Genomic DNA, 21,346 nt, shown 5'->3' with positions numbered 1-21,346 from the left:
TTTTCCTGAGTTAAGACATGAATTGTTTGATGCGAAAATTAAAAAACCTATGGAACCTTATTTGCATGCTAGTAGCAATGTTATTAGTATGAACACAATTACTGCTAATGCTATGGAAAAGTCTAAGCTTGGGGAAGCTAGTTTTTATGATCTTTTGAGCTTCCCAGCTTTAGGGGAGAAAATTTGCTTTGATAATGCTTTGTTTCCAATATGTGGTAATTCGAATGATGCTTGAGATATTCCAAATCCACCTGTTGAAAGTATTCCATATAAAATACCTATGAAAATTATTGAACGTGTTGTGGATAACCGCTATGAAGGGGATGGAACTGTCCATCCTGGAGATCATTTATTGTTTTTACATGAATTATGCGGGTTATTCAAGTGTGCAGGTATTTCTATGGATGAAGTTAGGAAGAAACTATTCTCTATGTCGTTGTCTGGTAAAGCGGCGCATTGGTATAAATTGCTGAAGAATAGGCATTCTCTTGATTGGAAGGATATTATGCCTCTATTTTATTCTAAATTCTATCCTCCAAGTGAAATTCACAAAGACCGAAACCGCATATATAATTTTTGGCCTCGTGATGGGGAGAGTATTGCCCAAGCATGGGGAGATTGAAGTCTTTAATGCTCAAATGCCCCATTCATGAGCTTCCTGGTAATATCATCATTGATAATTTCTATGCAAGACTTTCTTTTCAAGATAAAACCTTGTTGGATACTACTTGTTCTGGATCATTCACGCGCAACAACGAAGAGTTTAAATGGTATCTTCTTGATCGGATTCAGGAGAATACTGAAGATTGGGAGAACGACAAAGGTAAAGAATCAGGTATAAACTATGAATATGAATGCATTAAGTCTTTCGCTCAAACTGCTGATTTTCAAGAGCTTAGTGCTAAATATGGTCTTGATCCTCAAATTATGGTCGATTGCTATAGAGCCTTTGCTTCTCATATTAATGGTCCTAAAGAAAATTGGTACATGTATCATGAACCTTTTAAAGACACTTGCATGGAAAATGAAATTGTTGTTAATGATTGCAATAAACATGCCCAAACTTCGAAAATACTATTTCTTATAAGCATGTTAATTTTTGTGGAATGCATAGACCTTGTGGAATTAATCAAATCGAAGATGAATATTGTATCCATCATAGGAATGAAAAAACTAGAATATGGTACAAGGCTCTAGATGATCTTGGTGAAAAAGTTTGTGACCTCCATACTTTTATTTGTGAACTTTGCTATGAAGTGGGTCATTTTAATTTTCAATGTTCTGGTCATGATGATAGTATTTCGAATTTAATGAGTACTTCAAGTCTATATTGTGATAACATGATCACTTCTAATCAGCATGATGAACTTACTTTATTTTTGGGGTGTGAAGAGTTATCAAGAAAAATTTCTTTGTTAGATATGAGTGATCTTTATATGAATAGTGTGTTGCATGGATGTTATCTCTATTGTGTTAATAATTGCCATGCCAACACCTACATACAAAGTGCTATAAAGGATGGGACTTTACCAAAATATGACAGGACTAATATGTGTTTTGTTCTTATTAATGAAAGAGAGGTATCCTCCCAAGTTTCTTCTATCGTTTCTAATAATAAACCAGGTTATGTGGAGAAGCTTCCTTTCAAGCCTCTCCCTCCTAAAGGGGAAAAGAAGAAGAAGGGAACGAAGAAGAAGAAGAAGAAGAAGAAGAAGAAGAAGAAGAAGAAGAAGAGGGGAAATAAAAATAAAGAGGTAACGGCATATCCCCGCTTGTATGAGATAATGATAGGTAATCGTAAGTATGTTTCTCCTAATGATTATTATGATAATGAATCTGAGTACAATGATCTTCCTATTCCCTTTACCTATATTAGTGATCATGATTTGGAAGAACACACTACTTTTGATATTGAAGATCTCTGGGACACTAATTCTGAAAATGATGATGTTAATAATTGCCATAGTATTAGTACTATCCATGTTTCTTCCCATGATGATATAGAAAGCTCTAAGCTTGGGGATGAGGTGTTTGAAAATCCTTTTGCTACTGATAATTATATGTTTGATACATCTCCTTCTAGTAACAATGATGGTATGTTTACAGATGAACATACTTTGGAAGATAACTATTCTATTTCTTATGATGACACTATGCCTCCAATCTTTGACAATTATTATAAAGAATACTATGACATAGGTTATAATTACAATTATCCTTATGAAACTTGTCATAGTTATGATGGGATTTCCAAAAACCATCCCCTTAGTATGCAACTTGTTTACCATGTTCAAATTCTTGATAATGATCCTGCTCCAATTACTATTAATGAGAAGAGTTTTTCTTATGCCAAAAATAATGATACTTTTATGCATATGAACCATGATAAGAATGTTTTAAGTGATGGTTAGATTGTGGATTTCATCAATGATGCTACTGAAAGTTATTATGAGAGGGAAACATGGCTATATGCATCTTAATAATATTAAGTTTCCCCTCTTTATGTTGAGAATCTTGAAGTTGCGCTTGTCTTGTTTTCCTATGCTTATTGCATTATGCTTACATGACTTGTTTATTTACAAGATTCCTTTTCATAGGAAGTGGGTTAGACTTAAATGTGTTTCATATTCGCCTTTTGATGCTCTCTTATATTCAACTCTCATCTTTATAAGAGCATCATGAAAATTATCATGCCTAGCTAAAAGGCTTTAAAGGAAAGCACTTCTTGGGAGATAACCCATGTTTTTATTTTGCTACTATTTTGTTGTGTATTGGAAGTTGTTACTACTGTAGCAACCTCTCCTTATCATGTTTATTTCGTTTTTGTGCCAAGTAAAGTCTTTGATAGAAAGTTGATACTAGATTTGGATTTCTGCGCAGGAACAGATTTTTAGCTGTCACGAATTTGAGTTGTTCTCTCTGTAGGAAATTCGTAAAATCTTGAAACAATTCATGAGTAATCCTCAGATATGTACGCAACTTTTGTTCAACTGGAGATTTTTCATCTGAGCATGTTAAGTGCCTCGAAAAAATTCGTCTTTACGAACTGTTCTGTTTTGACAGATTCTGCCTTTTATTTCGCATTGCCTCTTATACTGTGTTGGATGGATTTCTTTGTTCCATTAAATTTCAGTACCCTTGGTAATGTCCAGAAGTATTGGTAATGATTGTGTCCTCGCTGAACATGTGAAATTTTATTATGCACTAACCCTCTAATGAGATTGCTTTGAGTTTGGTGTGAAGGAAGTTTTCAAGGATCAAGAGAGGATGATGATATAATATGATCAAGAAGAGTGAAAATTCTAAGCTTGGGGATGACCCCGTGGTTCATCCCTGCATATTTCAAGAAGGCTCAAGCATCTAAGCTTGGGGATGCCCAAGGCATCCCCTTCTTCATCAATAACTTATCAGGTCACCTCTAGTGAAACTATATTTTTATTCCGTCACATCTTATGCACTTTACTTGGAGCGTCTGTGTGTTTTTATTTTTGTTTGTGTTTGAATAAAATCTGATCCTAACACTCTTGTGTGGGAGAAAGACACGCTCCTCTTTTTCATATGAACACTGGTGTTCTTCGTTTTACTTTTAATGTTCATGGCAAAGGCCGAAAGCCGCTGCACTTATTGCTATTTGGTTGGAAACAGAAAATGCTTCATTTGGTAATTGGTATATTGTCTTGAATAATTTGATACATGGCAATTGTTTTGAGCTCTCAAGTAGATCATGTTTAAGCTCTTGCATCATGTAGTTTAAACCTATTAGTGGAGAACTACCGTAGAGCTTGTTGAAATTTGGTTTGCATGATTGGTCTCTCTAAGGTCTAGATATTTTTTGGTAAAAGTGTTTGAGCAACAAGGAAGACAGTGTAGAGTCTTATCATGCTTGCAATATGTTCTTATGTAAGTTTTGTTGTACCGGTTCATACTTGTGTTTGCTTCAAACAACCTTGCTAGCCAAAGCCTTGTACTGAGAGGGAATGCTTCTCGTGCATCCAAAACCTTGAGCCAAAACCTATGCCATGTGTGTCCACCATAACTACCTACTATGTGGTATTTTTCTGCCATTCCAAAGTAAATTGTTTGCGTGCTACCTTTAAAAAATTCATTCCTTGTCTTTGCAATACATAGCTCATGGGAAAGTACCCTAAAAAACTATTGTGGTAAGGAATATGTCGCTTGTGTATCTTAATTCTTATAAGTTGCTTGTTGAGCGGTAACCATGTTATCTGGGGATGCCATCAACCTGTCACACCTTTGTTGAATATCATGTGAGTTGCTATGCATGTTCGTCTTGTCTGAAGTAAGGGAGATTTTCCATGATTTGAAATGGTTTGAGTATGCATATTGTTAGAGAAGAGCATTGGGCCGCCAACCAAAGCCATGTATCATGGTGGAAGTTTCAGCTTGGACATTAATCCTCAAATCTCTTATGAGAATATTATCTCGTTGTTGAATGCTTAAAGCATAAAAGAGGAGTCCATTATCTATTTTCTATGTTGTCCCGGTATGGATGTCCTCAAGTTGAGATCTATCAAAATCGAGAAATCAAATGCGATTTATCTCCTTGGACCTTTGTACAGGTGGCATAGAGGTACCCCTTTGTGACACTTGGTTGAAACATACGTAATGCGATGATAATCCATGGAAATCCGAGCTAATTAGGACAAGGTGCAGGCACTATTAGTATTCGATGCATGAGGCTTGCAACTTATAGGAAGTTCTATACATAACCCATATGAATTATTACTACCGTTGACACAATTGTTTCCATGTTTTCAAAATAAAAAGCTCTAGCACATGAGTAATCCCTGATTCCCTCTGCGAAGGGCCTTTCTTTTACTTTAGGTTCAGTCAGTTTACCTACTTCTTTCTATCTTAGAAGCAAACACTTGTGTCAACTGTATGCATTGATTCTTACATGCTTGCTTATTGCACTCATCATATTACTTTGTGTTGACAATTATCCATGAGATATACATGTTGAAAGTTGAAAGCAATTGCTGAAACTTAAATCTTCCTTTGTGTTGCTTCAAAACCTCTTATTAAGAATCTATTGCTTTATGAGTTAACTCTTATGCAAGACTTTTTGATGCTTGTCTTGAAAGTACTATTCATGAAAAGTCTTTGCTATATGATTCAGTTGTTTAGTCATTATCTATTTGTTAGTAAACACTATAGACCGTTGCTTTGAGTCACTTCATTCATCTCATATGCTTTACAATAGTATTGATCAAGATTACGATGGTAGCATGTCACTTCAGAAATTATTCTTTTTTATCGTTTACCTACTCGAGGGCGAGTAGGAACTAAGCTTGGGGATGCTTGATACGTCTCAAACGTATCTATAATTTCTGATATTCCATGCTTATATTATACCAATTGCGACATGTTTTATACACACTTTATATCATTTTTATGCATTTTCTGGCACTAACCTATTAACAAGATGCTGAAGCGCCAGTTCCTGTTTTCTGCTGTTTTTGGTTTCAGAAATTCTACACAGGAAATATTCTCGGAATTGGACCCCACGAAGACAGAAGTCAATATTTTGCCGAGACGGACCCGGAGAGCCAGAGAAGGGCCAAGGGGCTCCCACACCATAGGGGGGCGCGGCCCCACCCCTGGCCGCGCCGCCATATGGGGTGGGCCCCTCGGGACTCCTCCGAGGCCGCCCTTCCGCCTATATATTCTCCCAGATGCGAAAACCCTAAAACGATCAGTCATATTCCACGAAGAGTTACGTAGCCACCGCCATCGCGAAGCCAAGTTCGGGGGACAGAAGTCTCTGTTCCGGCACGCCGCCGGGACGGGGAAGTGCCCCCGGGATTCATCTCCATCGACACCACCGCCATCTTCATCGCCGCTGCTGACTCCCATGATGAGGAGGGAGTAGTTCTCCCCCGAGGCTGAGGGCTCTACCGGTAGCTATGTGGTTCATCTCTCTCTCATGGTGTGATCTTTATGTGATCATGAGCTTTGTATCACTATTAATCTATGTGCTACTCTAGTGATGTTATTAAAGTAGTCTATTCCTCCTCCATGATGTAAAGAGGACGAGTGTGTGCATCATGTAGTACTTGGCGTAGGCTATGATTGTAATCTCTTGTGGATTATGAAGTTAACTATTACTATGATAGTATTGATGAGATCTATTCCCCCTTTCATAGCTATTGTTGACAGTGTGTATGCTATGTTAGTACTCGGTCTAAATTGCAACGGTATTATCTTGGATTATGATTTGATGAGGATATCCCTATGAGTTGTGTTTGTAAAGTACTTGATGAACTTTGAGTGGAGCTTTTGTAGCCACTACGTGATGATTAGTGATTTCAATAGGAGAGTAATTCAGAGTAGCACAAGTGAAGAGAAGTTATCTAATTGTCCAATTATGTGATCATTGTTGAGAGTGTCCACTAGTGAAAGTATGATCCCTAGGCCTTGTTTCTAAGCATTGAAACACCGTTTCCAACAAGTTCTGCTACATGTTCGTTTGCTTCCATTTTTATTTCAGATTGCAATTACTACTTATAATCATCCATATTACTTGTATTTCACTATCTCTTCGCCGAACTAGTGAACCTATACATCTAACAAGTGTATTAGGTGTGTTGGGGACACAAGAGACTTCTTGTGTCTTAATTGCAGGGTTGCTTGAGAGGGATATCTTTGACCTCTACCTCCCTGAGTTCGATAAACCTTGGGTGATTCACTTAAGGGAAACTTGTTGATGTTCTACAAACCTCTGCTCTTGGAGGCCCAACACTGTCTACAGGAATAGAAGCGTGCGTAGACATCAGACCTCGGTATACTGGCGTAATTTGACATGTGCCGCTTAAGGTCTTACCACGAGCCGAATTCCAGTCATATTTTATCGAGTACCTAACGCGTCCGTTAGGATTTTTATTCGCGTCTGTTTACATGGATAAAGTAGTAGAGCGCATTCGGGTGCGATACCACGCCTCACAGGAAGGATCCTGGGGACTTACCTTCGTAAATATTACGACATCCAGAATTTACACCGCGGTGAATGCGCTCTGGGAATATATTGTCGAGTGCCTTTTTCGGCTGTTGGAATTGATAATTTATTTGAATTGTTAATGATAATTTCATCTTCCTCAACGTATCCGCGTACATGAGGTTCAAACTGCTTCCTTCGTTGATGAATATGCGTGAGACCTCGAATCCCGCAATCACCGCAGGTAAAATCATAGCCGATTGACCTGGTCGTGGAACCTGAGGCGGGTGGTCCACCTGAGTGAATCCTATGTCATGTGCCGACCAATTAAGGTACTCGATGGTTGGCGGAGGCATTTTCTCTGCCATGTATACCTGTCGTGAAATTACTTTTTGTGTCCTATTCGAAGTTCTACCTTTCTGAATCATCGACACTGCTCCTGTTGTGTCGATGTAAGGGCCGTTGTTGGTTGGAGCTGTCGCCAATTGCAACTGATGTTGATTTGCGGTAGTAATTGCGGGTGGTGGTGGCAGATGGACCTCACACCTTGGCCCCTGTACGTGCCCCCTGTTCGCTGCTTGTGCATTTGTATGCTCCGCATATCTATGCAGAGCTTGGAATGTTCGGCAGTCCTTCTGAAGGTGGCCTGACTATCTTTTCCCTTCACTGTCGAGGTAAAAGTGCATCTGGCAAGGCTCGTTCAGAAGATCTTCGGGTGATATATTGTATGGCCTCTGGAACCTTGGTCAATTATTTTGTCTGCTGGAGCTTGGCGCATCTCTATGATCTTTGCGCTGCTCGCAGCCTTTCTGATAATCATCCCGATGATTTCCTCCACTGATTCCTCGGAAGCCAGTCGCCACTTGGCTGGGACCATCGTAATCTGAGAACTGGCGAGAATATTGTTGCCTATTTTGGTTGTTGTTTCTGTTGCGATCTTCTTCGGGTGATCTGTGCCATTTATTATGAACAACATCTTCGCCATCCGCCCAACGATTCACTATCTCCATGAGCTCTGATATTTTTTCTCGGGTTGGACCTACCCAAATCCTCGATTAAGTCTCTTCCGTATCCCCGCAACAAATGTGTCAATTGCTCTTTCGTCAGATATGTTTTCTACCGAATTTTTTATGATGTTCCATCGCTGGATATACATCCTCATTGGTTCATCATACTTCTGCTTGCAGGCCCTTAGTTGCTCTATTGGGGCAGGTTTCTTGCACGTGGAACGGAAATTTTTCACGAACAAGTCCTCGAAAGTCTCCCAGCTGTCGATGGATCCTTCTGGTAATTTCTTTATCCACGATCTTGCGGCTCCGCTGAGGTGAACCAGGATGCTCTGCATGGCTGTTGCTCTAGTTCCACCCGTCAATTTCACTGTTTCTAGGTAGTCTATTAACCAATCATATGGGTCTTGCAAGCCATCAAATTTTTTGTAGTTATCAGGTAACTTAAACCCAGAAGGAACCTGAGTTTTACGAACTCGTTGAGTAAAACAAGGGAGTCCACACATATCCACTTCATCGACTTCTGGTGAGTGCCGACGTTCTCTTCTCTCCTACCGTGTTCTATCAACTCGTGCTTGTATCGTTGTATCTCTTGTGTCACCTTCTCGAGGGGGATCTCCCGCTGCCGTAGTAGTTCGAGGATTATTTTGCCTTGGTGTGCTCTCGGGTTGCGGCGTACTCGATCCTGCTATCGTTGTCCCCATGACACCAACTCCTGCCATAGCCATCTGATATAAAGCCTCTCTGGGATCTCCGGGAGGTGGCTTGGATGCTAATATGAAAGCATGAGTCGCCATATATCATGCTTCCAGTGTTTTGGGGATGATTTGCCCTCTTGTATCTATCGACATAAAGTACATGTCGAGGTTTTCTATCAGGTTCTTTCTTTCATGCTCAGGCACGTTAACTAGCCGAGATCTTCCTCTCGCGTGTGCCGCTCTGTGACTATCTCCCGAAGTTCCTAAGATTGGCTCATCGTTGGCCCTGCGTGCACTTGATGCGGAAGCTGCAGCTCTTCTATCATCAATTATCTTTCTTTTTTTTCTAGTTCACGTCCAGCACGAGCGAGTCTATATTGATATGCTTGCAATTCCTCTGATGTGGCTGTTGTGGTCGTCGGCTCTATGCCGTTCATGGCTCTCCCAGCTCTATCCCAAGCTGCTTGCGAAAGCTTCACTTTTTTGCGAGGTATGGAGCCGACATACTTATTTCCGGTTCCTCGCATGAGATCACCGGGATTGATGTATGGATTACCCAGATCATCGAAAGCCTCTGACGCCTCTTTTGGATGGCTTGATTCACCGATTACACAGATTTGATGATATATTGTAGCTTTGTTTTCTTCCTCGGGGTTGGTGACACCGTCTAATAGATCGGCGAAGACCTCCCGAATAGAAGTAGATCTGTCAATGAAGTCGAAGCTGTCGATACCTTCTGAATCGCTGCTCAGATCGGAGCCCGTGAACGACCCGAAAGACATGTTGCTGAACATATCGGCGAGTTCTCCACCGATGGCGGGCTTGGTGAAGCTTGACGACAAAACCTCCTCGTCGCCCGACTCGAAGATTGATGTTGATGATTCCGGAAAGTCGGAATCGGCCGCTGGTGGTCCCGACAAAATCGGTGCCGCAAAACGGTGTGATCCTTCTTTCCCGACGAGGAAGTGGAAACTCCCAAACGTCATCTCCATCGACTCCTCCAGATCTGCATATGCATGCAAACGGGCGGGAGGGTGAGGAACAAAATCGACGAGATCAGGTTTGACCTGTTTACCTCCATCCATCGCGTTGCTTGCTACTAATGATGTTGTTGATGTTGACAGTGCCATCTAGATCAGCTCCTTGTTGCCTCCAATTCCCACAGATGGCCCCAATTGACAAGGGTTTAACTTGTCAATGCCTACAAGTTGTAGACTAGGGTTTCGCGGAAAGTAGAGGGCAAGTAGATCTCGAAGGTTCAGCCGAAAAAGGTGCTCGGCTATGAAAACTAGGGTTTGTGTTGACAATGATTCGATGCTTTCTTTCTCCCTCGGCTCCCCTTTATATAGGAGGTGGAGTCGAGGCTTTCGTATCGCTCAAGTCACAAAGTCCGGGAGGTTATACGAGTCCTTCCCGTATTATTACAAGACTCTATTCCTAATCCATATCTACTTTCCATATCGACGCTTATTGGGCTTCCGGGCTTCATAATCTCCGGGTCGTGGGCCTCCAACCATCCTCGGACTTTATTCGGCAGGCCCATTCGGGATGCCTATGTCAGCCGGACCTCCTCCTTCTCACCGGAGCTTCTCCATCCGGCCTCTCTTGCGATTCTTGGTCGGATCGGGATCCCCTCCCTCCTAGCTCTCATCTCCTCCAAGCGGTTCCTCCAATGGATGAGGGTATGACTAACAATCCATAACCCTAGATGTTGTGATTTATATGTGCTATTTTCTTGGTTGAGATGGTGTCTAGTGGTTCAAAATTGTTTGTAGTATACTACATTTACATGCTATGAGGTTGATCTGTTGCTAGACTTGTGTTTTGATCAATTTTGAGTGTTGGTCGCTAGGCCGGATTATCCGCCCCTAGCGATGGTCGGATTATCCGGCCCCTAGAGACCCCGGATTATCCAGCCTGGGAGTTCTGTCCCGGGTGCATTCCTTTTTGATATACCATGTCTAAATGTTTATCGACCACTAGTATGCATATATGGTACTCTACTGTGTCAATTCATGACTTATGAGCTCGCTTTCCTACATGTTATCACTCTATGTCACTTCACAGGTGGTGGTTCACGTAGGCGTCGCGCTCGCTCTACTCGGTCGAGTGATGAGTTGCGTCAGTCCGCTCCTAGGAAGTCAGCCACTATGAGGCGTAAAGGCAAGGAGACAAGGGTAAATTACAAGGATATGGACTAAGTTGCATACTCATCCATCAGACAGAAGAACTGGTATGAGGAAGTCGAGAGGGATTTGGACATTGAAGATCCTCACTTTTGGTGCATGGAGCAGCTCTTCATATTCAAGGAAATCTATGAACCCAAGAACAAAGTGAGGCCAATGCAAGCTATTAATGTGGATCAGTTTTCACAGAATGATCACTTTGAGGATCCCATTTGGGTGACCGAGAGGATGGGTTTGCACAAGCTCATGAAGATCTAGTGCAACTACAGCATTCCCCTAATACAGCAATTCTATGCCACTTTGTTTATCAAGAAGGATGATGATCGCACCATGCAGTGGATGTCTGGCACTTCTCCCTGTTAGTCCTCTTTCCACAGTTTTACTGAGCTTCTTGATTACCCCTTTGATGGTGGTCACCGTCTCCATGGTCCTCAACGCACAGACAGGGATGTGCTCTTTGATCTCTACACCGAAGATGGAGCTGTTGGCACTATCGCTGGACTGCTTCCTATATATGATCAGCTTCTTCGCTTCTTTAGGGCCACCATTGCTCCAGGTGGTGGGAAAAATGATGCTCTTCGAGGTGCACTCGTGGACCTTCTTCGTCTCTCATGTGAGTGTGCACAGGATGGTGATGAGACTAAAGATTTCACCATTGATGTCATGGATTCTATCTTTCATGAGATCTTTTACGCCATGGTTTCTCAGACTTCTATGTCATATGCTCCTTACATTCATCCCCTTATTAATGACATTGTTGTGGCGGAAGATCTTAGTCAGTTTCCATTTGAGGAACACAAGTTCAAGAGGGCATATATCAAGAGGAAGAAAGATGCCCCAGTTGCTGGTTCATTTATGGGAGATGTTCATTCTAGTGCCTATGCACCCGGTCGTTCTATTGTTACTCCTCTCATTCAGAGGGAGGTAAAGAAACTCAACTGGTTCCAGCGCAATGTCCTTTGCATGAACATTGAGATCCACAAGGAGAACTTTCAAGCCAGTCGTCAGCGCGCAGATATCCAGCATACACAGGTGGATATTCTGCATAAGCTCGGTGGTGAGCAAGGTCCTCCTCCTCAGCCTCCTGTTCACCCTGCCTATAGCGGATGGCACTCCTCTCAGGTTCACTGGTACGACATCGAGCAGAGTCTTATGAGGAGCAACATCTCTCGCGCCTCTCCTCCAACTGCAGACAATGCTGAAGAGTATGAGTCCGAGTCGAGCACAGAGTGATTCCCATGGGGCGTGTAGCATCGCTCTTCTTCCCTTTTTGGCATTTCGATGCCAAAGGGGGAGAAGTAGTTCTATTAAGGATTCTCCGGGATTTTCTTGGGAGGGCACAAGCATATGCGTTTACCATTCTTTAAGAGCTTGTGTTCCTTTTATTTCGTTGAACATTTGTGTTTCCTTATCGGTTATGTTCAATTATGGGCTTGTAGTTTGGTTTATGAGACATGGATTTCGGTAGTTTATTATGATTGAGACTATGGATTTCGGTATTCTATATTCTATATGTTGAGACTACGTATTACTATATGGTGTGTGACTTATGGAATTCGGTATTCTAAATCACCATATTGGTACGATCTCTATCTCATTGTCTCAACTATATGTGATTATGTCTCATGTTATTGTTAATGCTGCATAGCTTATGTGTTGATGCATCTCGTACCTATGTGTGGTTGATGTCTACGGGTGCTTCTATTCTTGTAGACAGTGTTGGGCCTCCAAGAGCAGAGGTTTGTAGAACAGCAGCAAGTTTCCCTTAAGTGCATCACCCAAGGTTTATCGAACTCAGGGAGGAAGAGGTCCAAGATATCCCTCTCAAGCAACCCTGCAATCACGATACAAGAAGTCTCTTGTGTCCCCAACACACCTAATACACTTGTCAGATGTATAGGTGCACTAGTTCGGCGAAGAGATGGTGAAATACAAGTAGTATGGATGTATATGAGTGGTAATAACAATCTGAATAAAATATGGCAGCGAGTAAACATGCAACAGAACAGTAAATAAACGGAGATTCGATGTTTGGAAACAAGGCCTAGGGATCATACTTTCACTAATGGACACTCTCAACATTGATCACATAATAAAACCACTCTACACTCTCTTGTTGGATGATGAACACCACTAATTGTGTAAGGCTACAAGAGCACCTCAATGCCGGAGTTAACAAGCTCCACAACATTCGATATTCATATTTAAATAACCTTAGAGTGCATGATAGACCAACGCAATTACACCGAGTACTAACATAGCATGCACACCGTCACCATCACACTATGAAGGAGGAATAGATCACATCAATACTATCATAGCAATAATTAACTTCATAATCTACAAGAGATTACAATCATAACCTACGCCAAGTACTACATGATGCACACACTTGTCACCTTTACACCATGGAGGAGGAATAGACTACTTTAATAACATCACTAGAGTAACACATAGATGAATAGTGATACAAAACTCATATGAATCTCAATCATGTAAGGCAGCTCATGAGATCATTGTATTGAAGTACATAGGAGAGAGATCAACCACATAGTTACCGGTACAGCCCTTAGCCTCGATGGAGAACTACTCCCTCCTCATGGGAGACAAGCAGCGGTGATGAAGATGGCGGTGATGTTGATGGAGAAGCCTTCGGGGGCACTTCCCCGTCCCGGCGGCGTGCCGGAACGGAGACTCCTGTCACCCGGATCTTGGCTTCGCGATGGCGGCGGCTGCGGAAGGTTTCTCGTACTGTGGCTTTTTCGTATCGAGGTTTTAGGTCAGGGACCTTTAAATAGGCGAAGAGGCGGAGTCGGAGGGCTGACGAGGCGGTGACACAGTAGGGGGGCGCGGCCCAGACCCTGGCCGCGCCACCCTGCCATCTGGTGGCCCTGTGGCCCTCCTCTGCTAGCTCTCGGGTGTTCTAGAAGCTTTGTGGAAAAATAGGATGCTGGGCGTTGATTTCGTCCAATTCCGAGAATATTTCCTTACTAGGATTTCTGAAATAAACAGCAGAAAACAGGAACTGGCCCTTCGGCATCTCGTCAATAGGTTAGTTCCGGAAAACGCATAAATATGACATATAATGTGTATAAAACAGGTGAGTATCATCATAAAAGTAGCATGGAACATAAGAAATTATAGATACGTTTGGGACGTATCAAGCATCCCCAAGCTTAGTTCCTACTCGCCCTCGAGTAGGTAAACGATAACCAAGATAATTTCTGAAGTGACATGCTATCATAATCTTGATCATGCTATTGTAAAGCATATGAGATGAATGCAGCGATTCGAAGCAATGATGAAGATAATGAGTAAACAAATGAATCATATAGCAAAGACTTTTCATGAATAATAATTTCAAGACAAGCATCAATAAGACTTGCATAAGAGTTACTCATAAAGCAATAAATTCAAAGTAAAGGCATTGAAGCAACACAAAGGAAGATATAAGTTTCAGCGGTTGCTTTCAACATCAACATATATATCTCATGGATAATTGTCAACATAAAGCAATATAACAAGTGCAATAAGTAAACATGTAAGAATCAATGCACACAGTTGACACAAGTGTTTGCTTCTGGGATAGAAAGAATAGGCAAACTGACTCAACAATAAAGTAGAAGATAGGCCCTTCGCAGAGGGAAGCATTGATTACTATATTTGTGCTAGAGCTTTTCATTTTGAAAACAAGAAACAATTTTGTCAACGGTAGTAATAAAGCATATGTGTTATGTATAAGATATCCTATAAGTTGCAAACCTCATGCATAGTATACCAATAGTGCTCGCACCTTGTCCTAATTAGCTTGGATTAACATGGATTATCATTGCATAGCATATGTTTCAACCAAGTGTCACAAAGGGGTTGGAGAAAGCTCGCATTGGATTTCTCGCTTTTGATTACTCTCGACTTAGACATCCATACCGGGACAACATAGACAACAGATAATGGACTCCTCCTTAATGCATAAGCATTCAACAACAATTAAAATTCTCATAAGAGATTGAGGATTAATTTTCCAAACTGAAACTTCCACCATGGATCATGGCTTTAGTTAGCGGCCCAATGTTCTTCTCTAAAAGTATGCATACTCAAACCATTTGATCATGAAAATCGCTCTTACTTCAGACAAGACGAACATGCATAGCAACTCACATGATATTCAACAAAGATAATAGTTGATGGCGTCCCCAGAAACATGGTTACCGCTCAACAAGCAACTTATTAAGAAATAAGACACATAAGTACATATTCTTCAACACAATAGTTTTTAAGGCTATTTGTCCCATGAGCTATATATTGTAAAGGCAAAGAATAGAATTTTTAAAGGTAGCACTCAAGTAATTTACTTTGGAATGGCGGAGAAATACCATGTGGTAGGTAGGTATGGTGGACACAAATGGCATGGTTATTGGCTCAAGGATTTGGATGCACGAGAAGAATTCCTCTCAATACAAGGCTAGGCTAGCAAGGTTGTTTGAAGCAAACTCAAGTATAAAAGGTGCAGCAAATCTCACATATGAACATATTGTAACTATTATAAGACTTTACATTGTCTCCTTGTTGTTCAAACACCTTAACCAGAAAATATCTAGACTCTAGAGAAACTAATCATGCAAACCAAATTTTGACAAGCTCTATGTAGTTCTTCATTAATGGGTGCAAAGTACATGATGCAAGAGCTTAAAAATGATCTATATGAGCACAACAATTGCCAAGTATCAAATTATTCAAGACATTATACCAATTACCACATGCAGCATTTTCTGTTTCCAACCATATAACAATTAACGAAGCAGTTTCAACCTTCGCCATGAACATTAAAAGCTAAGAACACATGTGTTCAAATGAACCAGCGGAGCGTGTATCTCTCCCACACAAGAATTTATTCAGAAAATGAAAATAACAAAACGAAAATAAAAGCACACAGACGCTCCAAGTAAAGTACATAAGATGTGACCAAATAAAAATATAGTTTCAAGAGAAGAAACCTGATAATTTGTCGATGAAGAAGGGGATGCCTTGGGCATCCCCAAGCTTAGATGCTTGAGTATTCTTGAAATATGCAGGGATGAACCACGGGGGCATCCCCAATCTTAGACTTTTCGCTCTTCTTGATCATATTGTATCATCCTCCTCTCTTGACCTTTGAAAACTTCCTCCACACCAAACTCAAAACAAACTCATTAGAGGGTTAGTGCATAATAAAAAATTCACATGTTCAGAGGTGACACAATCATTCTTAACACTTCTGGACATTTCTCAAAGCTACTGGAAGGTAATGGAACAAAGAAATCCATCCAACACAGCGAAAGAGGCAATGCGAAATAAAAGGCAGAATCTGTCAAAACAGAACAGTCCGTAAAGACGAATTTTAAAGAGGCACCAGACTTGCTCAGATGAAAATTCTCAAATTTAACGAAAGTTGCGTACATATCTGAGGATCACTCACGTAAATTGGCAGATTTTTCTGAGTTACCTACAGAGAATCATACCCAAATTCGTGACAGCAAGAAATCTGTTTCTGCGCAGTAATCCAAATCTAGTATGAACCTTACTATCAAAGACTTTACTTGGCACAACAATGCAATAAAATAAAGATAAGGAGAGGTTGCTACAGTAGTAACACCTTCCAAGACACAAATATGAAACAAAATTGCTGTAGTAAAATAAACACATGGGTTATCTCTCAAGAAGTTCTTTCTTTATAGCCATTAAGATGGGCTCGGCAGTTTTAATGATGCACTCGCAAGAAATAGTAGTTGAAGCAAAAGAGAGCATCAAAAAGAAAATTCAAAACAAATTTAAGCCTAACCCACTTCCTATGAAAAGGAATCTTGTAAATAAACAAATTCATGAAGCATAATGCAACAAGCATAGAAAGATAAAACAAGTGCAGACTTCAAGATTTTCAGCAAAAAGAGAGGTGTTTTAGTAACATGAAAATTTCTACAACCATATTTTCCTCTCTCATAATAATATCCAGTAGCATCATGAGCAAACTCAACAATATAACTATCAAATGAAACATTCTTATCATGAGTCTCATGCATAAAATTATTACTACTCCCAACATAAGCATAGTCATTCTTATTAATTGTAGTGGGAGCAAATTCAACAAAGTAGCTATCATTATTATTCTCATCATCAAATATAGGAGGCATAGTATAATCATAATAAACTTTATCCTCCATAGTAGGCGGCACCAAAAGACCACTATCATTATAATCATCATATATGGAAGGCATATCATAATCAACATAAACTTTCTCCTCAATACCCGGAGGGCTAAAGAGATCATTCTCATCAAAACCGACCTCCCCAAGCTTAGAATTTTCTATATCATTATCAACAATGGTGTTCAAGGCGTTCATACTAATATCATTGCTACTAGCATGCAAATAAGGTTCCATAGGTTTTTTAATTTTCGCATTAAACCATTCATGTCTTGACTCGGGAAATAGTACAAAAAGCTCACAGATGTTTTCCATTATGCCTTACTAGTGTTTAACAAGAAACAAAAAGATGCAATTGCAGGATCTAAAGGAAATAGCTTCGAGCACACACACAACGGCAACGAGAAAAGTACTTAGTTACCTGGGACCGGAGTATGAGTGCCTTTTACCTTTCCTCCCCGGCAACGGCGCCAGAAAAGTGCTTGATGTCTACGGGTGCTTCTATTCTTGTAGACAGGGTTGGGCCTCCAAGAGCAGAGGTTTGTAGAACAGCAGCAAGTTTCCCTTAAGTGCATCACCCAAGGTTTATCGAACTCAGGGAGGAAGAGGTCAAAGATATCCCTCTCAAGCAACCCTGCAATCACGATACAAGAAGTCTCTTGTGTCCCCAACACACCTAATACACTTGTCAGATGTATAGGTGCACTAGTTCGGCGAAGAGATGGTGAAATACAAGTAGTATGGATGTATATGAGTGGTAATAACAATCTGAATAAAATATGGAAGCGAGTAAACATGCAACGAACGATAAATAAACGGAGATTCGATGTTTGGAAACAAGGCCTAGGGATCATACTTTCACTAATGGACACTCTCAACATTGATCACATAATAAAACCACTCTACACTCTCTTGTTGGATGATGAACACCACTAATTGTGTAGGGCTACAAGAGCACCTCAATGCCGGAGTTAACAAGCTCCACAACATTCGATATTCATATTTAAATAACCTTAGAGTGCATGATAGACCAACGCAATTACACCGAGTACTAACATAGCATGCACACCGTCACCATCACACTATGAAGGAGGAATAGATCACATCAATACTATCATAGCAATAATTAACTTCATAATCTACAAGAGATTACAATCATAACCTACGCCAAGTACTACATGATGCACACACTTGTCACCTTTACACCATGGAGGAGGAATAGACTACTTTAATAACATCACTAGAGTAACACATAGTTGAATAGTGATACAAAACTCATATGAATCTCAATCATGTAAGGCAACTCATGAGATCATTGTATTGAAGTACATAGGAGAGAGATCAACCACATAGCTACCGGTACAGCCCTTAGCCTCGATGGAGAACTACTCCCTCCTCATGGGAGACAGCAGCGGTGATGAAGATGGCGGTGATGTTGATGGAGAAGCCTTCCGGGGGCACTTCCCCGTCCCGGCGGCGTGCCGGAACAGAGACTCCTGTCCCCCAGATCTTGGCTTCGCGATGGCGGCGCCTCTGGAAGGTTTCTCGTACTGTGGCTTTTTCGTATCGAGGTTTTAGGTCAGGGACCTTTAAATAGGCGAAGAGGCGGAGTCGGAGGGCTGACGAGGCGGTGACACAATAGGGGGGCGCGGCCCAGGCCCTGGCCGCGCCACCCTGTCATCTGGTGGCCCTGTGGCCCTCCTCTGCTAGCTCTCGGGTGTTCTAGAAGCTTCGTGGAAAAATAGGATGTTGGGCGTTGATTTCGTCCAATTCCGAGAATATTTCCTTAATAGGATTTCTGAAACCAAAAACAGCAGAAAATAGGAACTGGCCCTTCGGCATCTCGTCAATATGTTAGTTCTGGAAAACGCATAAATATGACATATAATGTGTATAAAACATGTGAGTATCATCATAAAAGTAGCATGGAACATAAGAAATTATAGATACGTTTGGGACGTATCAGTGGTGCATTTGTATTCAACTGCAAATTACTTATATGCACACATGTAGGGGGGTGCATCTATCCTTTGTCAACATGATGGTTCATACTAGTGATATTATTGCAAATCCGTATATTTTCATCAAACACCAAAAAGGAGGAGATTTAAAGAACATCTCTCTAATTAAATTTTTGTGTGTTTGATGATAATATCTAGAAGGGTATATTGCCCCTATGTGTGGTTTTGGTAATTAGTGACAACCGCTATGGACTAATGTTTTCATTGAGTTTATATGAAGGAATATTCCATATGTACTACTTGTATTCCATATGTTGGATTCAAGTATGGATGCCATGAAGATTAAGATATACCATGTGTATTTGCATCAAGATCGTCGATTTGAAGATATATATGTGATGATCAAGAACAAGAAATGAAGATGGAGTTCTTATGTGGAACTCAATATTATCCATTCTCTAGCTTATGTGATAAGCAATGAATGATCAAGATCTTGAGTGCTTGATTCCAAGTGAAGAATTCAAGTTATGGCTCTAAGTCGGTGTCATGATAGTCTCATAAGTTGAGCTATGGTTGACCAAGATTTAGAGCATGCAAACAAATGAAGAATTCTATATACACCTCAAGACAGTATGATATAGAAGTCTTAGGGAGCTCAACCCTTTGCATACTTTTCATATCCCTATTACTTCTTGGTGTTTCTCTGTGTGAGGTCATTGAGCTTGTTGCTAGCTTTACAACAAGCCCAAGTTCATCGAAAACGGAATTCGCATGCATCTTCTATTGCATTTTTGAGTTTGGACGTCTTCACCGTTTCTTGACGGTGGGAGACTCCCTCTCTAGAATCTCTAAAAATATCCTGTGAGGAGTCTCCATATTTGTCGTTATCTTTCCAAAAAAATTGGTTTCATGTCAATCAGAGTTCGGGAGCATTTTATGTTTAAAAGGAAAAGAACATGTCTTCAGGGGTCCGGCTGGACCGGCCGTGGCACCGGCTAGCCCGGCGCAAACCGGCTCCTGGACCGGTGCCAAACGGGCACTATCCAGTAAGGTTTCCAGCTTCGCCCGGTGTTGGTCCAGCCTGAGGTCCAGTTTGGACCGGCCGGGTCCGGCCCCTCAACCGGTCGGACCGGCCTGTGGACCGGCCTCCCCGGCGCCGATCGGCTCCTGCTCCGGTGACAACCGGGGACATGTTCTGTATGTCCCCGATCCGCCCTGGTCACGGCCCGGCGCCAGGTCAGGTTTGGACCAGACGGTCCGGTCTGTGGCCCGGTCTGACCAGCCCCTGCACCGGATGGCCCGGCCCCAGACCCGGTTGACCGGGCTCCTCGAAAGTTTGCTGAGCTGGACCTTTCCCAATGGTAAGATTTCGGCTTGGGCTATAAATAGGCCTTCTTCCACCTTGGGCTTAAAAAGTTCTTCCACTCTCTCTCCTCCATTGTTGACTTTGAAGAACTTGCCATTTCTCTTGATTCCCCCCATGATTCTTGCTCATTCTTGAGGGATCTAAGAGAGGAGATCTAGATCTAATATCCACACAAATCCATTTCTCCTCTAAGTGAGGGGAACCCTTTGGATCTAGATCTTGGAGTCATTTGTTGATTTCCTCCTTCGTTCTTCCTCTCTAATCTCAGCCTAGCATTTGTTGCTTTGGTGGGATTTGAGTGTGAAGGATTTGAACACCTTTGGTGTTGTTGCTTTGCATCATTGCATAGTGTTCAGCTCTCCACCACGATTAGTTCGAGTGAGAGACCGTGAGCTTGTTACTCTTGGAGGGTGACCTCCTAGTTGGCTTGGGTGGTGTCCCGGTGACCTCCTTCGTGGAAGGTTGTGAAGGGGCTCGGGATTCTCCTTCGTGGAGCTTGTCAAGTGGTTGTGGAGCTTGCCATCTCCGGAGTGGAGGAAAATCTAACCATAAGGAAAGGGTCATTATCCTTCGTGGGTTTGTCTTGGAGAAGAAGGTGAGCCTTCGTGGCGTTGGGGAATCCTTCGTTCGACCCCCACCTCTCCAAACGTGACGTGCCTTCTTGCAAAGGAAGGGAACACGGGAATACATCTTCATCTCCGTGTGCCTCGGTTATTTCTATACCCGAGCTTACTTTCCTTTGTGATAGCCATCAAGTTTGAAGTACTTATTATATCTTGCTATCACTTGTTGTTCATATATGTGTCTATCTTGCTTAGCTCTAGTTGTTGTTGTTGCATTTAGTTGAGCCTAGCTTATTTAGGGTTTGTGCTTGTAAACTAAACGTTAGTTTAGTTCCGCATACTTTGAGAAAGGTGTAGTCCAGGACCTCACCAAGCAAAGCCTCAAGGGGTGTTTTCATATCAAGAACACGAGTAGGAAGGCTATTGATGAG

Source organism: Lolium rigidum, chromosome 6 (assembly GCF_022539505.1).
Source record: "Lolium rigidum isolate FL_2022 chromosome 6, APGP_CSIRO_Lrig_0.1, whole genome shotgun sequence".
Taxonomy (NCBI): Eukaryota; Viridiplantae; Streptophyta; class Magnoliopsida; order Poales; family Poaceae; genus Lolium; species Lolium rigidum.
Note: the sequence above shows the minus strand (reverse complement) of the source record.